General features: G+C 40.3%; 1 long non-coding RNA gene across 6 annotated transcripts in view; it reads right to left on the reverse strand.

Annotated features, from left to right (window-relative positions):
• Nucleotides 1-19,473, reverse strand: part of LOC307186235 — a 358,643-nt gene that overhangs the window by 226,362 nt on the left and 112,808 nt on the right. For all 6 annotated transcript variants that reach the window (XR_013828283.1, XR_013828284.1, XR_013828285.1 and 3 more), the window contains one exon: nucleotides 15,868-15,966. This is a non-coding gene — a long non-coding RNA (uncharacterized lncRNA). The remainder of the gene's footprint in view (nucleotides 1-15,867; nucleotides 15,967-19,473) is intronic.

A 19,473-nucleotide genomic window follows, 5' to 3' on the forward strand; every position in this document is an offset into this window, starting at 1 on the left:
AAATATATATTTATATATTTTTAAATGTATATTTATACATATAAATATGTATAAATATATATTAATATTTATAAATGTAAGTAAATATATACATGTGTTTGCACTGAACTGTGACTGATACATGCAGGTTATTCTTGTTCTAAGTAAATATTTCACTCCAGGAATCAATAATTTCTACATACAGCATCGAGATCTTATCAGGACTGTTGAGACATTCATATGGCAAGTCCTTCCCAACAATCCCCAACCCAGGAGTAAAATCTGAGGAATGATGATTGCTAGCAGAGCTCAGGAAAATAACACCCTGCCAACATCACCACAACCCTAGCCCCGGCACAAGCCTAGATCCCCATTCTTCTGGCAGCCACGTTAAAGAGGCAAATACTGAAACTCCATCTGAGACAGAAGGCACCACAGTCACTCCATAAATAAAACCATCTAGTTTTAAATTTCAGTGGAGAAACAAGAGTCCCACGTAATTAGGTTTCCTGACAGGGGAAGAAAACTGTTAGTGGGGGGTAAAAAGCAAGCTCTTTTAATTATCAAATGTCTCAAAAAAAAAAAAAAAGCCTACTGAATTGAAAAGAAAATCTATTTGTATTACTCATGTTTTTATACTCTTAGGTGAAAGTTTCTGGATATTAATTAACCTTTATTGAAGATCCATGGTGAGTCATATATCAAATATAATGCCTATCTCAAACATGACAATTTTATCCTCTACAGTTCTTTTATTAGTTCTTCCCTGTTGCAGACCCTCCCTACAATGGTCTGAGACTTCAGGTAATCAGATCTGTCAGATTTTGTGTAAATTGTAATCAGGAAGATCTAAGTAAGGAATAAGCCTGGGGCTCATTCCTTGTTAATCAAGTAATTGATTTTGAAATGCAATTTGATATTGAAATGCAGTAATTTAAGTGCCTAGGTAATCTTTTAAGCAACAATTTTAGCTGATCAGAAGCTATTTTAGTTATTACTAGTGTTTTCCATATTTGAGCCTCTGATGGAGTGGGAGCCCTTGGGTTATTTCAAGGAATACAGCTTGACAGACAAACCATTATGCTCTGCATATAAAGATGCTACTCATTTTAAAATGGATGTAGATGATACTTAGAGTCAAAAATAAAACTGGATCTCAAAGAGTGTCTGAATTCATAGTAGGGTTTGATTACCATGTATTTTCTCAATAAATAGGTAATAAATATACAACTACTATCTCAGAGATATGGTTCATAGAATGTTTTTTATGTTGAGAAGTAGTCATAATACTCAGAAATGTCAAGAGCTTTTGTGTCAGAGGATGGAGTCTGCCAGAAATGTATCCTATGAGAAATGTAAATATAAATACAAATTAAAATAAGAGGCTTAATTCTCCGTTAAAAATAAGAGAACAGATTTACCGTCACTTCTTTTTCTCAGAGCATTTACTTTAGAAAACTTGTAATTATAAGTACTTCTCTTTGAAATGTATATAAATCCTTTAGAAAACCAGAATAGGACTTTTGCCTCGGGCAATCTTTTTTTATCAACAGGTCAGCGCTACATTTCATTTGGCAATTATCAGCACCTCAGCTGACATAGTCTCGAGTTCTAGCATCCTGTTTTCAAACTGTCACCAGGACTGTGATATCCCAGGTTTCAGTGTCAGTAGCACTGATAGAAAGATCTCACGTGGCACACTGCATAGTAGGTGATGCTCATTAGCAATGACCCTGTACTTATTTTCCAAATGTGATTCCCAGACAGAAGTAACACCCAGAACATCAGCTTGTTTAATTGGACTGTTCCATTAGGCAGTGACTCAATCATGAAGGGAAGAAATAACATGTGTGCTTTCAGAATTCACTGTCTTCTGAGTCACACCACTCCACAGTGATTTAAATGATGCCTAAGGCTGCTTTTGTGCTCAAGAAATACCTGTTATTTTTGATGGAAGCCCCAGTTGACAGTCTCATCAGGGAATACTATATGTCCCTTTTTTCTGCTATTAGCTACAATATTATCAGAATTTCCTGACACATAAATCTTTTCACATTAAGATACTGCATCTAAAATCATGGTTCTTTTGCTTTTCCATAATAATGAAAAAAACCCAAACAGATCATTACAACATTTTTGAATTTTATATCAGTGATTCTTGGACTAGCTCCTCAACATATACTGTGGTACAGAACAAAGGAAAGCTATCATTTTCTTTTACCTGGAGATTTTTAGTGCAGCCATACATTAGGGTGGATGTCCAGGCACCTACCAACGATGCTACCCAATTAGTATCTGGGTTCACTGAAAGTCAGTACCAAAAAAAATGTCGTAAGAAATCATCTGTTGTAGAGAAATTGGAATTCTTGTGCACTGTTGGTGGGAATGTAAAATGGCATAGCTGTTATGGAAAACAGTATGAAGGTTCCTCAAGAAGTTAAACTATCATAGGGTCCAGCCATCCTACTTCTGAGTATTTATCCAGAAAAGTTAAAGAGAGAGAGAAAAAAAGAATTGATATCTGCATTCCCATGTTCACTGCAGCATCATTCACAGTAGCCAAGATGCGGAAGTAACCTAAATACTCATCTGTAGATAAAAGCATAAACAAAATGTGGTATATACATACAATGGAATATTGTTCAGCCGTACAAAGGAGGAAATCCTGTCATCTGCTACAAAATGAATGAATCTTGAGGACATCTTGCTAAGTGAAATAAGCCAGTGACTGAAGAACACATACTATCCACACATGATTCCACTCATACGAGGTATCAAAAGGAGTCAAACCCATCGAAGTAGAGAGTAGAATGGTGGCTCCCAAGAGCTGGGAGGAGGCCGAAGTGGGGAGTTGCTGCTCAGTGGATATAAAGTTTCAGTTACGCCAGACGGAAAATTTCTAGAGATCTGGTGTACAACATTGTGCTTAAAGTTAACAATACCCATTTGTTAAGAGGACTGAGCTCATATTACGTGTTTTTTTATCACAATGAAAGGAAAAAAGAAAGAAATCATCCTCGTGACCACTACAAAGTATAAATGCTTTTTATACTTGGATGAATTATGAGTTACAACCTCTACCCGCACACATAATGATGTAGCTACCAGTAACGCGCGCACTTCTCACCTCTTTCTGTGCTCCGTGACCGCCAGAGTTTGCAAGTTATGAAAAAGGGAGAAACAGAAAAAAATCACAAATCTAATTCTCACTTTCCTATATGTCTCAATGAATAATAATACTTATCTCTCAGATTTGCTAGGTATAATAAATGTAATGTATTTAAATCATATGTCCAATTTCTGGTAGATGAGAAGGGAGCAACTCTCACACTAAATAAAGTCATTTAATAATATCCTTACTTAGTTCGTACATTTAGATGATCAACCTTGATATCTATACATTTAATTGCAATTTTATTCAAGGAGGTGACTCAGTCATGAAGGGGAAAAATAACATGGAGATTTTCACACTGGACATAGACAGCAGCTTCTATAAAAGGCATTAGCAGGGCTTCCCTGGTGGTGCAGTGGTTGAGAGTCCACCTGCCGATGCAGGGGACACGGGTTTGTGCCCCGGTCCGGGAAGATCCCACATGCCGCAAAGCGGCTGGGCCCGTGAGCCATGGCCGCTGAGCCTGCGCGTCCCGCAACGGGAGAGGCCACAACAGTGAGAGGCCCGCGTACGGCAAAAAAAAAAAAAAAAAAAAAAAAAAAAAAAAAAAAGGCATTAGCAGTTCTCAAGTCAATTAAAGTAAATTTCTTTTAATTTGTACAGTTGCTTTATTTTTCAAAATAATTTACAGATTGATTTTCTGAAAAATATCATTTATCTTTCCAAATGCCAATATGTATAGGTTATACCAAAGTTTGGTTTTGTCATAGGTACTACCAAGATATGGTGTTACTCTTTGGCTTCAACTGAATAGGAACTCATATGTGATCAATGGTTATATGATTATGTAGGTAACCTTTACACACAGTCATTTTAACATCATTAAAAATATGAATAAGGTGCAGTGGATTTTCTGGTACATTCTTCCTGCAGCCAGGAGCATTGACTGCTGAGGCTCACTGCTGAGTCTTTCCACATGAGCTGCCTCCTACTGAAGGAAACTGTCTTATCCAAGGTTATACCCACTCCCTGCAGGCAGACTACATCTATAACTAGTTGAATTGGGGTGAAAAAGCTTTGGTCCCTTGACTCAACTGGTATTCTAAAGAGCTATACCAGCTTCCAAACACCGCTTAGGATCAGCTGACGCCTCTTGTGCAACTTCTCCCCGTGCCCAATTTTGCTTTCTTCATCCGTCACAGGCATTGCATCTCAGCACTCCCAGTGAACTTTCTCTTGCAAATCTCAGTATCTTACCCAGAGACCCTGACCTACACAGTATAAGGCATATTGTTTGAGAATTATTATTTTTCCTAACTATAAAAATTTTCAAACATAAAGAAAGGTTGAAAAAACACTACAGTGACACCACTACACGGTGTCACTGTATTTGCATTTTAGATTCCGTATTTACATTTTACTATTGCTTTATAAGATGTCTATCCATTTGTTTTAAGTTCATTAAGAACACCTGAATATTTCATTTAAAATACTGGTAATCACCATAAAATGTAAAATTGCAATGAAAATCCACCTCAGCAAAAATCAGCTACATGTTATCAAGACATTTTAAACTGCCTTATCTTGCACTTATATGAGATGTTCAACCAAGACAGAATGAAAGCCATTACATGTTCAAGGCTGTTTGAACAAAAGAAGGCAAACCGTATTACATACTTTGCAGATTACAATACCAACCACTCAGGATATACTAACAACCAATGGTTGCTTGCCAAGCTTTCTTTTGCTGAAACCTGCTGAAGAAATCAAAACAATATATCACGGGGTGGGAGTATTTCTTACATGCTACGTAATGGACAGACCTCCCATCATTCCTCTCCAGGGAAATGTCATACTTGCCAATGAGAAACAGATAGAAATCTGAATGGCAGATAGGAATTCAAGAAAAATTTTAGTATCCTGAAAGCCAATCATATTTTTCAATTGCCAAAGTTCTAGCCCCTGGATTAAGAACAAATTTTTCTCAAGTGATTGTGTGAAGCAGAAAATGCATGTGAAAACATTAGAGACAGGGGAGACTGTGCAAGACAGCGGAATAGAAAGCCACTGAGCTCAGCTCCTCTCACAAGCACATCAAAATCACAACTGTTTGCAAGAACAACCATCAGTGAAAAAGACCGGAACTTAGCAGATAAGATCTTCCACCACTGAAGAAGGAACTACAATGAGACGTGTGGGAGGGGTGGAGTCACAACACAGTCAAATCCCAAATCCCTGGGTGGGCATTTCATAAGCAGGAGGATAATCACAACTGCAGAGGCTCTCAAAGGAGTGAGAGGTCTGAGCCCCTCATCGGGCTCCTGGCCAAGGGGTCCTGCACCAGGAAGACAAGCCCGCAGGGCATCTGGTTTTGAAGACCAGCCAGGCTAACTTTCAGGAGACCCAGATGACTGAAGAAGATAGACACTTCACCCTTCAATGTTGCACACAAAATCACACACCCTCCAGAACGCGGGACAGAAGCAGTCATTTGTTAGGAGCCTGGGTCAGACCTACTTGCTGATCCCGGAGAGTCTCCAGGAGAGGCAAGAGGCAGCTGCAGCCCACCCTCAGGACACAGACACTGGTGGCAGCCATTCATGGGAGCTCCTTCTACCACGTGGACTCTGGTGCCGGCAAGCGCCATTTTGGAACCTTCCCTCCAGCTTATTGGCCCCAGGACCCAGCCCCACCCTGGCCAAGCCATTGCAGGCACCAGTGCTGGGATGCCTCAGGCTAGGTAACTAACTGAGCGGGGGCACAGCCCCACACACCTGCCCACAGGCTGCCTTAAAAACCCCTGATCCCATAGCCACCTCGGGACATGGCCCTGCCCACCAGAGGGCCCAGAACCTGGCCCCATGCAGCAGTGCACAGGCCCTAGACCCAAGACCCCAGAGCCCTCAAACCAAAGAAGCAGACACCCAGCTCCACCCACCAGGGGGCAGACACCAGCTGCAAGAAAACCACATTCTTATAACCTGGCCCACCCACCAGTGGGCCAGATCCTACCCTGGGACCTGCTGTGCCTGGGCCTTGCCCACTAACAGCCCAACACAAGCTTCAGGACACCCTGGGCCTTGTGGCCAACTGCTTCAAGAGCCAGCCCACCCTCCAGTGATCCAACACCTACTTTGGGACCCATAGGCCCTGCAACCAGACCCCTTTTGCCTGCCAGTAGTCTAGCACTAACTCCAGGACCTGGCTTCACCCATCAGTGGTTAAGCAACAGCCCTGGGGTCTCCTGGACCCTGCCCAACAGTAACCCAGCACTAGCCCCAGGGGCCCCCAGGGTTCCACAGTCAGCTACTTCATGACCCTGTCCCACCAGCCAGCAGCTGGCAGCCTCCACACAGGCAGGCCAGCCAAGCCTACCAGGCCACCCACATAGTCAGCCTGCCACAACAGAAAGACCCTCAGAGCCCTCAGGGGGGAAACCTTAGAGCATATACGTCGGGTGACAAGAGGGGAACACACTGCTGGAATACACAGGACGACTCCTACAAAAGGCCACTTCTTCAATGTCAGGAAATGTAACCCGTCTGCCGGTTAAAAATACAAAATAAACATGGCAAGTTAGGCAAAATAAGGTGACAGAAACATGTTCCAGACAAAGGAACAAGATAGAACTCCAGAAGAAATAAGCAAAGTGGCAATAGGCAACCTTTCCAGAAGAAAGAGTTCATGGTAATAATCGTAAGAACAAGCAAAGAGCTCAGAAGAATAGATGCATAGAGTAAAAAGTTAGGAGTTTACAGCAAAGAGTTAGGAAATATAAAGAACAACCAAACAGAGATGAAGAATACAGTAACTGAAATGAAGAATACACTGGAAGTAATCAACGATAGACTAAATGATACAGAGGAATAGATCAGCAAGACAGCAGCAGAAATCATTGATACTGAAGAGAAAAAAAGAATGAGAAGAAATGAGGACAGTTTAAGAGACCTCTGAACAATATCAAGTGTACTAATATTTGTAGTATAGGGGTCCCAGATGGAGAAGGGAGAGAGAAAGGGGCTGAGAACATAACTGAAGACATAGCAGCTGAAAACTTCCTTAACCTGGGAAAGGAAACAGACATCCAAGTCCAGAAAGTGCAGAGAGTCCCATACAGGATTAACCCAAAAAGGAACACACCAAGACACATTGTAATTAAAATGGCAGAAGTTAAAGACAAAGAAAGAATATTAAAAGCACCAAGGGAAAAGCAGTACATTATGTACAAGGGAACTCCCATAAGGCTGTTAGTTGACCTTTCAGCAGAAACTCTGCAGATCAGAAGGGACTGGAATGATACATTTAAAGTGATAAAAGGGAAAAACCTACAACCAAGAATATTCTACCCGGCAAGGGTCTTGTTCAGATTTGATCAAGAAATCAAAAGCTGCACAGACAATCAAAAGCTAAAAGAGTTCAGCACCACCAAACCAGTTTTGCAAGAAATGTTGAAGGAACTTGAAGTGAAAAAGAAAAGGACACAATGAGACACATGATAATCATAAAAGAAAAAGGTCATTGGTAAGGGCAAACGCATAGTAAAGGTGGGAAATCATCCACCCACAAAGCTAGCAGGGAGGTTAAAAGACAAAAGTAGTAAAATCATCTATATCCACAATAAGCAGTTATGGGATACACAAAACAATTAGCTGTAAAACATGGTTATCAGAAACAGTAAGCATGAGGGGAGGAGAGTACAAATGCAGAGCTGTTAAAAGCATTTGAAATTAAGAGATCAGCAACTTAAAATAGTCATACACACACACACACACACACACACACACACACACACACACACACACACACACACAAATTGCTATGTTTAAACTTCAGGGTAACCAGAAACCAAAAATCTATAATAGATACACACACAAAAAAGAGAAAGAAATCCAAAGTAACACTAAAGGTAGTCATCAAATTACAAAAGAAAAGAACAAGAGAAGAAGAAAGGAACAAAAAGACCTACAAAATAACCCCCAAACAATGAACAAAATGGCAATAAGAACATACATATCAATAATTACTTGATGTAAATGGACTAAATGCTACAATCAAAAGACACAGACTGGCTGAATGGATACAGAAACAAGACCCATATATAAGCTGCCTACAGGAGACTCACTTCATATCTAAAGACACACAGACTGAAAATGAGGAGATATAAATGGTATTCCATGCAAACAGAAATGAAAAGAAACCTGGGGTAGCAATACTTAAATCAAGCAACTGGATTTTTAAAAAATGGGCAGAAGACCTGAATAGCCATTTTTCCAAAGAAGACATACAGATGGCTAAAAGGCACATGAAAATATGCTCAACATAGTTAATCATCAGAGAAATGCAAATTAAAACCACAATGAGATATCTCCTCACACCTGTCAGAATGGCTATCATCAAAAAGACCACAAATAACAAATGTTGGCAAGAATGTGGAGAAAAGGGGACTCTTATACACTGTTCATGGAAATGTAAATTGGTACAGCAAATATGGAGAACAGTATGGAGGTTTATCAAAAAAACTAAAAATAGAACTACCATATGACCCAGAAATTCCATTCCTGGGTATTTATCCCAAAAAAACCCAAAACCCACTAATTTGAAAAGATACATCACCTCAATGTTCATAGAAGCATTATTTACAATTGCCAAGATATGGAAGCAACCTAAGTGTCCATGAACAGATGAATGGATAAGGATGTGGTATGTATACACAATGGAATATTACTCAGCCATAAAAAAGAATGAAATGTTGCCATTTGAAACAACCTTGAGAGACTTGGAGGGTATTATGCTAAGTGAAATAAATCAGATAGAGAAAGGTAAATACTATATGATATCACTTGTGGAATCTAAAAAAATAAAACTAGTGACTATAATAAAACAGAAACAGACTCATAGACATAGAGAAAAAACTTGGTTACCAGTGGGGAGAGGGAAAGGAGGAAGGGCAAGATAGGGGTAGGGGATTAAGAGGTACAAACTACTACATATAAAATAAATGAGCTACAAGGATATATAACACAACACAGGGAATATAGCCAGTATTTTATAATAACCATAAATGGAATATAACCTTTAAAATTGTGAATCGCTATGTTTTATAATAGTACATAAGATTCAGGTATACAACAACTATACCTCAATTGAAAAGAAGAAAATATTAGATATTAAGATATGTGAGATTCACAATTGCAAGACTGCTTTTGAAAATATCCAGAAAGCATCTTCTTCAGTGTTGATACAGAGCATCAATTTGGGGGACTACATCATCAGCATGACCTTAGCATCACCTCACCCTCACCATCTAGTCCAGGAGCTAAAGAGGCGGGGAAGTTAGTTACAATTGGTGGAGGGGAGTTAATAACTTGGCCATATTGTTACATCAGCTGTGCCCTAGATGCAGGAGCTAAACAAAGGAATTTGTTTCTCCACAACCTCAGTTGAAAATAAATGTCTATTTAGCCTCCTTAATGTGCAATGTAATTACCACAGGAGCAATCTACCAGCTGCCATTGCTGACAAAATGTTTCTGTTGTATAATGTCAAGCGTTAAAGAACAATTACTAAAATTATTTTTAAATTTTCATGACTTGACTTTATTTAATAATATTTCAGATTTATTTTTGCATTTCACGTTTTTTCTATGTTATCCATCTTGGCCAACTGTTGATTTTAACATTTGACCATTCAACCTCCAGCCAAAATGTGCTTTCAGTACAAACACCCCCAGTGAATTTGAGAGACTGTTTTCCCTTTGTTAAGATGCCAGGTTGTTTCTATGTTGAAAAACTATGTTCTATATTTTTATGTTTAAAAATTATATAATATTCCTATAGAACCCTATTCTATTTTATTCAGAACCTTCAAGTACTTTTGAAAAGCACTATTAAAATTCATTCTCTCAATTATCCCTTTTGGAGTTAGTGTAAGCTTCTGTAAAATTTCAACAACAACGAAAAAGCCAACCAGATCTTATTATTTAGAATATGCACATTGATTTTAGAGCTTGTGTGGAGTAAATTTTGGTTGTGAAACTTTTGCTAAAATAATATTTTTTCCTACCTTTTGTAGACCTCATGGTTTGTATTCAGCTCTATGTTTTATTTTGTTAATGCAGACAATAATCAAAGAATAGGTTTTAAATGCATTGCTTTACTAATTAAATATCCATTACTAACCAAGTGTGGAAAATGAGAAAGCATGAACCACAGAGTACTCGTAAGAGAAATGGGATGTTTGTGCCACAGGAGAGATGCTGCTGTGAGGACTGTTTGCACAGTGAGCCCTGACTCACTCTTACTCTGTCCATTTTTGAGGCTGTTATTCAAAACATCTGGACAAATACTTCATGAATTGCAGGAAAGCAACCAGAACAGAACGCCTGATGGAAATAAATAATACAAAGGGCAAAGGGTATTTGACTAAAGTACGGACATAGGGCAATTTGCCAGTTTAAACAGGAAACAGAAAGAGAAAGGAATGGTAAAGACCAGGAAGAGAGACTTTGTTGTCCAAAAGGAGTTTCACCTTCCAAGTGACAAAGTGGTTGGTAGGTAAAGAGCTAGCTGACCCTAAATGTAACAGTTTTACTGACCCAGAAGGAAATCACAAGTCCTAACGACACGTGATAGGTGGTTTTCAAAGGAGCTGTTGATACTGAAGGTTGTCAAAATGGCTTAATGAGAGTGTTGGCATACAATAGAGCATCAGTGCACACAGACAAGTACGTGGACAAAAATCTCTTTTGTTTTAGCTAATGAGAGAAAGACTGTTCCACCTTGCTCTTGCCATAATGGAGATGTAAGCCATTTTCCGAGTAAGGCATATTGGTTCTTCAAAATAATGATAATAATAATAAGGATTTCTACTTTGTATAAAAGAAATCTGAAATTTTAATTTCTTGCTAAGAACCAAACAATCACGTGAAAGACTCTGAGTTCTATATTGTGGTACAATTAGGCTTTCTCAAAACAACTTACTGGTAGTGGGTATTGGCTCACGATTTGTTTTAGAGTGGTAATAATATCTATCGAAGTTTCATCAATAACCTTGCTCAGGCATATGAATGGAGTGTAAAGATACTAGGGCATTTCTTTGCCCAGATGTCAAATATGAGTGTCAATTTCTTGGTAGCACAAATCTGATGATCCCAGAGACCCCCAAGAGGAAAATTCTCCTTCTCTGTCCAAAGTATTCACATTGTCAGAGCAGATGCAATTAGGAATGCTAAGAGCATATGATCTCTAAGATTTTGGTTTCCCTGTACAGAATATATTTTAGTTTTCGTTGGTTCCAAATTTTACCAGTTTTTCCCATCTATGTTACAGCCACTTTAACGCCTTTACTTTTCAAATGCCTGCCTCTGCTGCCGCGTGTTTTGAAGTCGTAATGACAAATAAAGACAGCACAAATACAATTCTCTTAAAGAGGGGTGGATCCAGGAATGGAGGCACAGATTAGACAATGCCCACCCAAGTGGCACAATTTGGGAGATGGTGGCAAAATCTCTCCCAAACTCCGATCTAAATAGCCTTGGACAACTGCCTTGTCTGAAATTATACTGGTAAAGATTCATTGGATGGAAGAGTTCAAAGCCCAGCAGATCTTCTGTGGCAGAGAACAATGTAGTAGGAAGCTTCCTGCAGGGTGTCCTGGGCATTCACATATGCACCCTAAGAGAGAACCAGCATTTGGTACCTTTCACTCAGAGGTCATCACCAAGGCAACTGTCACAGCCAAGAGAGGAAAAGACCAACCCCAACTAAATGAGAATAATTTGACTGACTCTTTTCTCCCATCTCACTTCTCTGTCCTGAATATACCGGAAGAAAAAGAGCTTCAGAAAAAGGAGGACGGGGAAAAGTCCCTAAATCAGACCTTTTCACCTCCCAATTCCAACTCCTTTGAGCCAAAAGTCTTGTTGCTAATGGAAGGAAGAGAAAGATTTAAACTGGATATAAGCTGATGTTTAATAACTGAGTGACAGGAAAGCTATGGGATTTGTCCCAAGATATCACTAAGGAATAGAAATGGAAATTCTATGGAGAACAGCTGAAGGAAGTGACTTTTAAAAGAAAGAGATTAACAACTGTACATCTGTGTCCCATCAAATTCACACTGTTCATTCATTTGTTTACACATTGTTATTGGTAATTCATATTTAAATTAGTTCATCTAATCCTTTCCTCATTTAGTAATCTGACATGAAGTTACAGAGGAAATGGGAGTACTGATGAGGGAAGAGAACAGAAATAACTGTGGAGTAGAAATGTAGTTTTAGGGGGACAGCTTGGGCAATGGTAATCTTAAGAGTCAGAACAATTACATACCAAGCATTTCATAAGCATCTTTTGGGAATCCTTACAACTTTGGAAATTAACTATTATTCTTCCCAGCTTGCAAGTAAGTAAAACACCTCAGAGAAATCAAGTGGATCATCTCAAGTAATGGGTCCAGAGTCTGGACTTGAAGATAGAGGGTTTCATTACAAGGTCTAATCTGTGGTCATTATATATACCTCTAGAGGGGAGGGGGGCAGGGGTATTTGGGGGGTGATAGTGGTGGGGAAAAAAGAGGAGACAGTAACCCAGAGAAGAAAAAGAAAACAGAAAGGAGAAGTAGGGATATACTGGAGAAAATACTTTCTAACTTTATAATTACGGTGAGGGGTGACCTGAAATATTTAACCTCATTGCAGTTTATCCGTGGAAAACAAAAGCACTGCCTTAAATACACATAACATTCTAAGTGCTTTTCCCTTATCGACCTGCTCTTGGTTGTACATAAATGGCTTTCTTGCAGAAAGGGAATTGTGTGAGCCTTCAATATTTAGCCACAAAACCTGCTTCAAGAAAGGTCAGTGTTCCAGTTTCAGATAAGCTGTTTATTTCCATATTTGGGAAGACCTGAGCCAAGAAACAGAAGGGAGAATGGAATCAGTCCCTAGTCCTTCCTGTCATTTGGGTTCATTTCAAGTATTATGTTGCCAAACCTCAGATATAACAGTATTTAAGTATGACCACATGATACATCATTCAGCAAAAATACTGTATAGTTTACACTGCTACAAAGAACCTCAATCTACTGCTTCCTTTCATTAATGAAGACGTGTGAAAGCTTTTAAAGTTCTTTTATATGAATATAATATTAAAAATATAGGCATAACATTATTCTCTCTCCAGCGCCTAACCTCCCCGTGAATATCTACAGGCAAACATAGAACTTACAATTAGATTTACCTACCAGCAAATTTATTTCACTCTTAGCAGCCCAGTCAAAGATTATGTGCCCTCATTGTGTGTGTATTTACAAGTTTATAGGTGTGCACTTGCACGCCTGTGGAAAATTCTGCATCAAGAGCAGTATATTCTACTATTTACTGAATTACGTGGATAAATCCAGACATCATATCAGAAGAAACTTTTGTTCCCTCACAGTCCCACTTCAGATCTTCCCTGTAATCTCATTATGAATATAAGTACTGCTTCTAAATCCGAGACATGAAATAACTGAAGGTGAACCTTGAGAAAACCAAGAAGTCACGTGATAACTAAACCAAAGATCTAAACTATAGTTGGTACGCTCTGTTCAAATTTCTTTTTTCCTATGTAATTACATGGAAGTAATGTGAAGTACTCTCTATGCATCTGCTGCTTACCAGAAAATCATTTGTTCCCTTACCTTGGGAACATAAGGACATGAGCAGTGGAGGAAGCCGGGATGAACCTTGGTTTGAATACAAGCTTTGTATCAGCCAAGGGAGCTTGGCCAAGATAACTAACTTCCCCGTGCTTCAGTTTCCCTATCTATAAAATGTGGAAACTAATACCTACCTCACAGTGTTGTATAAAGATACAGTGAGTGTTGTATAAAGATACAGTGCGAGAAAATATGCATGATGCCAGAACCTGGGACACATGGGAAGGCTCTACTAGTGCTCGGTGGATAAGGGTGCTCCCTTGGGAGCCAGACTCTGACACTCGCTAGCTTAGTGACTCGGTGCAAGGTACTTAATACGCTCTGTCCCACTTTCCTCATCTGTAGAAGTGAGCTAATCATAGCATTACCATGTTGGCTGGATTAAATAAAACATTTTAAGTACTTACAATAGCTTCACACAATAAAAGTTAGCTGTCATTACTCAACACCAAGTCAATGGTTAGTATTAATATCTGTTATAAAAAAGTGGACAGTTTTTTCTTAGGAGGAAAGAAAGATTTTTTTCAAAAATAGAGGCAAAGGGCAAAATAAGATATCCACAGGAAATAACATAATGCCCCATGGCTTCTCCACTAACTCCACCTCTGGCCTTTTGTGGAGAGACAGGGGATTCGCCAAAGCTTAACACCCAGAGGGTGCGAATTAGAGCTGTCCTGTCCCACTGCTCCCTCCCCTGCCAACTAGAGAGGTCTCTTTCAGAACTTTCCAAGAAACAGTATTGCAGACAAAAGGACTAAATTAGTTCTGCCCTGTAGGAAGGCGACACTTTCTTGCGTTCCGCATTTCATCTTAATTGTGGACCCATTTCAGCTTTTCCAGATCATCTTTTATCTGATTCTAGGCTTGTCCTTCCCCCTAGTTTCTACCCCCAAATCGCCCTAGTCCCAGGCTAGTGGTGGGAAAGCTTTGTCCTGTCACTGTTGCGCAGCCAAAGGTTTCCTGCCCCCAGATGGAAAACAACTAGATGGTGAAGGGACAGAGCATGTTCCCGCCCACCCAGCCCCCTGACATCAGAGGCACGCGTTGGTCGCTTCTGAATGCAGGTTTGGGAACTAAAGTTGCAGAAAGTGCCTCGGTACAAGTGAGTACTTTATACACAAAGAAAGGAAGGAGTCTCATTTCTGGACAAGAAGTAAAAATTCTACAAGGAAACAACTGTCTGTAATGGACAGAATTAATTAATTTGAGATATTAACTCAGAAAAACCAGTTTTGTATGTGCCACATGATCAACATACGCAAAACAAATCCTTGGGTGGATGTGCGTACACCAACATCGTAACGGTGAGTATCTCAGAGAGCTATACATTTTTTTCTCTAAGTCTCCATTTCTGTATTTACCAAAATATGCAATTCTTTTATAACAGACCATTAAATTGAATTCATATGAGTGACCGCTAGCCTCCAGGATGTCCCTAAGGAGCCCCACCTCCTGGTATTAACGCCCTTGTGTAGACCCTCCCACGCTGTGCCAGGGTTGGTCTGTGTGACCCATGGGAGTGTGGCAGAGGGGATCATAGGTCACTTTCAAAGTTAGCTTATAACAGACTCCAGCTTCTGTCTTGGGTTCTTCTCTCTCTCATCACTTGCTCTGAGGGCAGCCTTCGCCATGTCGTAAAGACTCTCAGGCAGCCTATGAAGTGACTTACTTGACAAGAGAGGGAGGCCTCCGGCGAACAGCCAGGAAGGAACTGAAGCCTGACAACAACCTGGCACTGAACTCATAACTGGATCCTCCAGCTGCAGTGGGACCCACAGATGATGCGGCTCCGGCCAGAAGTGCACCTGCAACCCCACCAGAGACTCTGAGCTAGAACCAGCCAGATTCCTCACCCTTTCAGATTCTTGACCCTCAAAACTGGGTAATAATGAATATCTGTTAGTTTACGCTGTTACATTTTGCGGTAATGTACTACTCAGCAGTAGTTAACTAATTTTTTCTATAATATTGAAGGTAAAGTCAAATAACCAGATGGAGAAAGTGGGTTTTTTGTATTCCTTTCTCTTTCAGGTGGCTTGTGCACTCTCCCTGGAGGGGAGGGGGTGAACATTACTCACCTTTATCCATGAAGACTCCAAGTTTGGAACAATTCTTCTAAAGTGAAAGATCTAATTGACAGGACAAGTCCAGAACTCCTTCTTCATTTATGCTCGTACCTGTGAAGAGGGAATATTTTCCATCACAGGTTATATATAGACTGATAGAAAAATCTGAGGTAAAGTGAATCTAAGTGTGGGAAAGAACCCTTAGGGTTAAAGCAATTTTGTACCAACTTGAGAATTTTAGCCTTTGGCTATAATTTTATTAAAAACTAGACCAAAGGCGTAAATCCAAATTGAAAGCATTGATTTATTACCTTCCTGCTCTGACAGCACAAGGAAATCATTCTTTATCTATAAAGGCCCTCAGGCTCTCTACTGACTAAACTGTACACATGAAGAGGCTGACTGAACATGCTGTTTTATACAATACCGACATTTCACCAAAATTTATTTTTTCTAGGAGGCAAAGGCAGCTTTTTTTAATGCCAATTATTTCCTTGGAGAAATAATAGAAATAATCTTCTAATTCTTTTTTTTTTCTTTTTTTTTTGTCTCCACCCTTGATACTTTTCCAAATGGGCCCCAGCTTCCTTTTAAAACACACAGCAGGTGAGATGATTTGGTTTTTCAATTTGCTGTTACTTGTTTGGCTGTTTCTAGCTCTTTATCTCTTGAGAAATATAACAAAAGAACAAAAGCAATTTGAAATGACCAAATCTTTTCATTTTGATCGCTGAACACATATAGATGTAACTAGGATGCCTAAAATCAATCCTTGTCAGACAGTTGTGCAAGTACATGGATGCCCTCAGTCACTACACAGGCAGCATCGGAGCCACCATCAGTGATGCATCAGAAGTTCACCTGCCAGGCTTCCCTGGTGGCGCAGTGGTTGAGAGTCCGCCTGCCGATGCAGGGGACACGGGTTCGTGCCCCGGTCCGGGAGGATCCCACATGCCGTGGAGCAGCTGGGCCCGTGAGCCATGGCCTCTGAGCCTGCGCGTCCGGAGCCTGTGCTCCACAGCGGGAGAGGCCACAGCATTGAGAGGCCCGCGTACCGCAAAAAAAAAAAAAAAAAAATTCACCTTCCAGGGATCTCAGTAAAGGTATCACCTTCTGACATCTTCCCCTGAATTCTTCATCCAATAAACTTTGCCCTCTTTTCTCAATTGCTTTGTCAAGACACTTAACACCATTCCTTTATTCTGCCTTTTATTATTGTTGTTTGTGTATTTGTCTTTATTACAAAGATGAATTGCCACTAATTGTACTAGACATTGGGAATATAATGAAAAAGGATGCACAGGACCTCAGCCGGAGCTGAGACTCCTACAGGCATCCTCACCATCCTGGAAAAACAGCCCCTCTGCTTCCCTGACCTACTTCAAAATGTTGCCTGTCTCACAGCCAAAGAGATCAGTATCTAGAAGGAGACCACATGAGAATCTATTACTCACTATTATTTTTCCTCAGGAAATCCTGCAGACTAACCTCATTGCATTTACAAACTTCTTCCTTTGACACAAGAACACCTAGTCCTCCAGACTCTTATCTCCTTCTGTATAAGCCCCTTCACTTACTCAAGTCCCCACTCCAGCTGCCTTTTCACTCACTGTGCCCTCCACAATGGCATCTGCAAAAAGCCTGTATCCTCAAGTCCTCTGAATGTTCCTGTAACTTTCTCTTCTGTTGAAACCAGGCTATGCCCTGAGAACACTAACTTTCCTACAGGCTCGAAAGTGAAGAATGTCCTCCCTCTTCTCACATAATATGAGGGGCAGGTGGGGTTGGCAGCCTCCTTGCTCCCTATCATGGCTTCCAGATCAGTGTTCCTCCCCTTGCCATAAAAAGAAACAAAGCACAAACAAAACCCCAAATCTACTTGAAGCATATATCATCATGATACCACCTTTCATTTTCATAGGCATCTGCCGTTCACCTGGTCACTCCCTATATCCATTGAAGATTTTAACACTCAGCTTCAAGTGTTTATTCCTGCAGAATCCCTGTCATTGTTCATGGTGAGTTTAACATCTATGTTGATGATTCATTCAGGCTTCTAGTTTTTCAGTCCTCAAATCTTTTCAAGTTCAGTGTTTTGCACTTCACTTTCTGCCACTTACATCCATGGTTATAACCTAGACCAGAGGGTCGGCAAACTATGGCCTGTAGCCCAATCTAGCCCCCTGCCTGTTTCTGTACAGCCTGCCAACTAAGGATGGATTTTGTATTTTTAAGCGCAGCACACCCGTGTTCATTCAGGTTTATATCATCTATGACTGCTTTCTGGTAACAGTGGCAGAGTGAGGAGTTGTGACAGACCTTACGGCTTACAAAGCTGAAAATATTTACTATCTGGCCCTTTACTTAAAATTTTGCTCACCCTTGCCCTAAACTGTCCCATTACTAATAACTGCAACAGTTTCAAAATCACAATTTAAAAGTCCCCTCTCTGACTGCCCCCTCCACTCTTTCTGGTTTGCTTGAACAGTCTTCAATCACCCATCCTATTGATCATTTTTTCCCTACCTCACTTCTCTCATTCCCTAGGTTGGATTCCACAGTCCAGCAGTATGTGTACTCCCTTGCATGTACACTCAACTTCCATGCCCTCATTCTTCTACCATTTGAGGCTGTTATGACCATAACCATATCCCTAGTTAAGTTCAACTGTCTGCCTTTTCTGTGCCTTCCCCTAAGGAGCTGAATGTAGCTGGAGTAAAGGCGCACGGCCACGTGACAAGCTAGTTTATGACAACCTGCTGGTTTAAATATGTGGGCTGAAGGTGGGAGAAATTGGAATGTAATAATGTTTGGAAAGCTTCTCTAGGAAAATGAAAAAAAAACAAAACAGGTTAAGGGCTGATGCAAGTCTTTATAGTTCTGACAGGCCCAGGTGCAATTAAACGAAGTTCTACAAATAATGGGGTCTCATTAATACCAAGGACAGTGCAGCTGCCTTTCTAATGGAAGAAATGTTTTCCCCCATCAGTTTGGGGTTACATTTACTCTCAGAAAATAACAATAGTGGTAGTAGTACTAGCACTAGTAATAATAATGATAATATAATAATATAATGATAATAATGTTTGTCCTTGGGAGATGTGCTATCTTGAAACTGGGCAGGATAAGCCCCAGTGATGTCCAGGGGAGTGCAGAGCTCCAGAGAGTAGACGACAGGACTCAGCCCATTTCATTGTGTGGGTGGGACCTGGAACCCAAGAAACAAGATGTTTATTCCCCATGGAAATAAGTGATGTTCATGTGTCAGAGAATGTTATAGACTGAAATGTATCCTCCTAAAAGTCAAATGTTTAAGCCCTAACCCCCAGTGTGATCATATTTGGGAATGGAGCCTTTAGGGAGGTCATGAAGGTCAAATGAGGTCATAAGGGTGGAGCCTAATCCAATATGACTGGTGTCCTTATAGGAAGAGAGATACCTGGCACAGAGAAAAAGCCATGTGAGGACACAGAAAGAAGGTGGCCGTCCGTAAGCCAGGTAGAGAGGCTTCAGCTGAAACCAAACCTGTTAACACTTTGATCTTGGACTTTCAGCCTCCAGAACTGTAAGAAAATAAATCTCAGTTGTTTCAGCCACCCAGTCTGTGGTATCTTGCTT

This window comes from Stenella coeruleoalba (assembly GCF_951394435.1).
Source record: "Stenella coeruleoalba genome assembly, chromosome: 4".
Classification (NCBI taxonomy): Eukaryota; Metazoa; Chordata; class Mammalia; order Artiodactyla; family Delphinidae; genus Stenella; species Stenella coeruleoalba.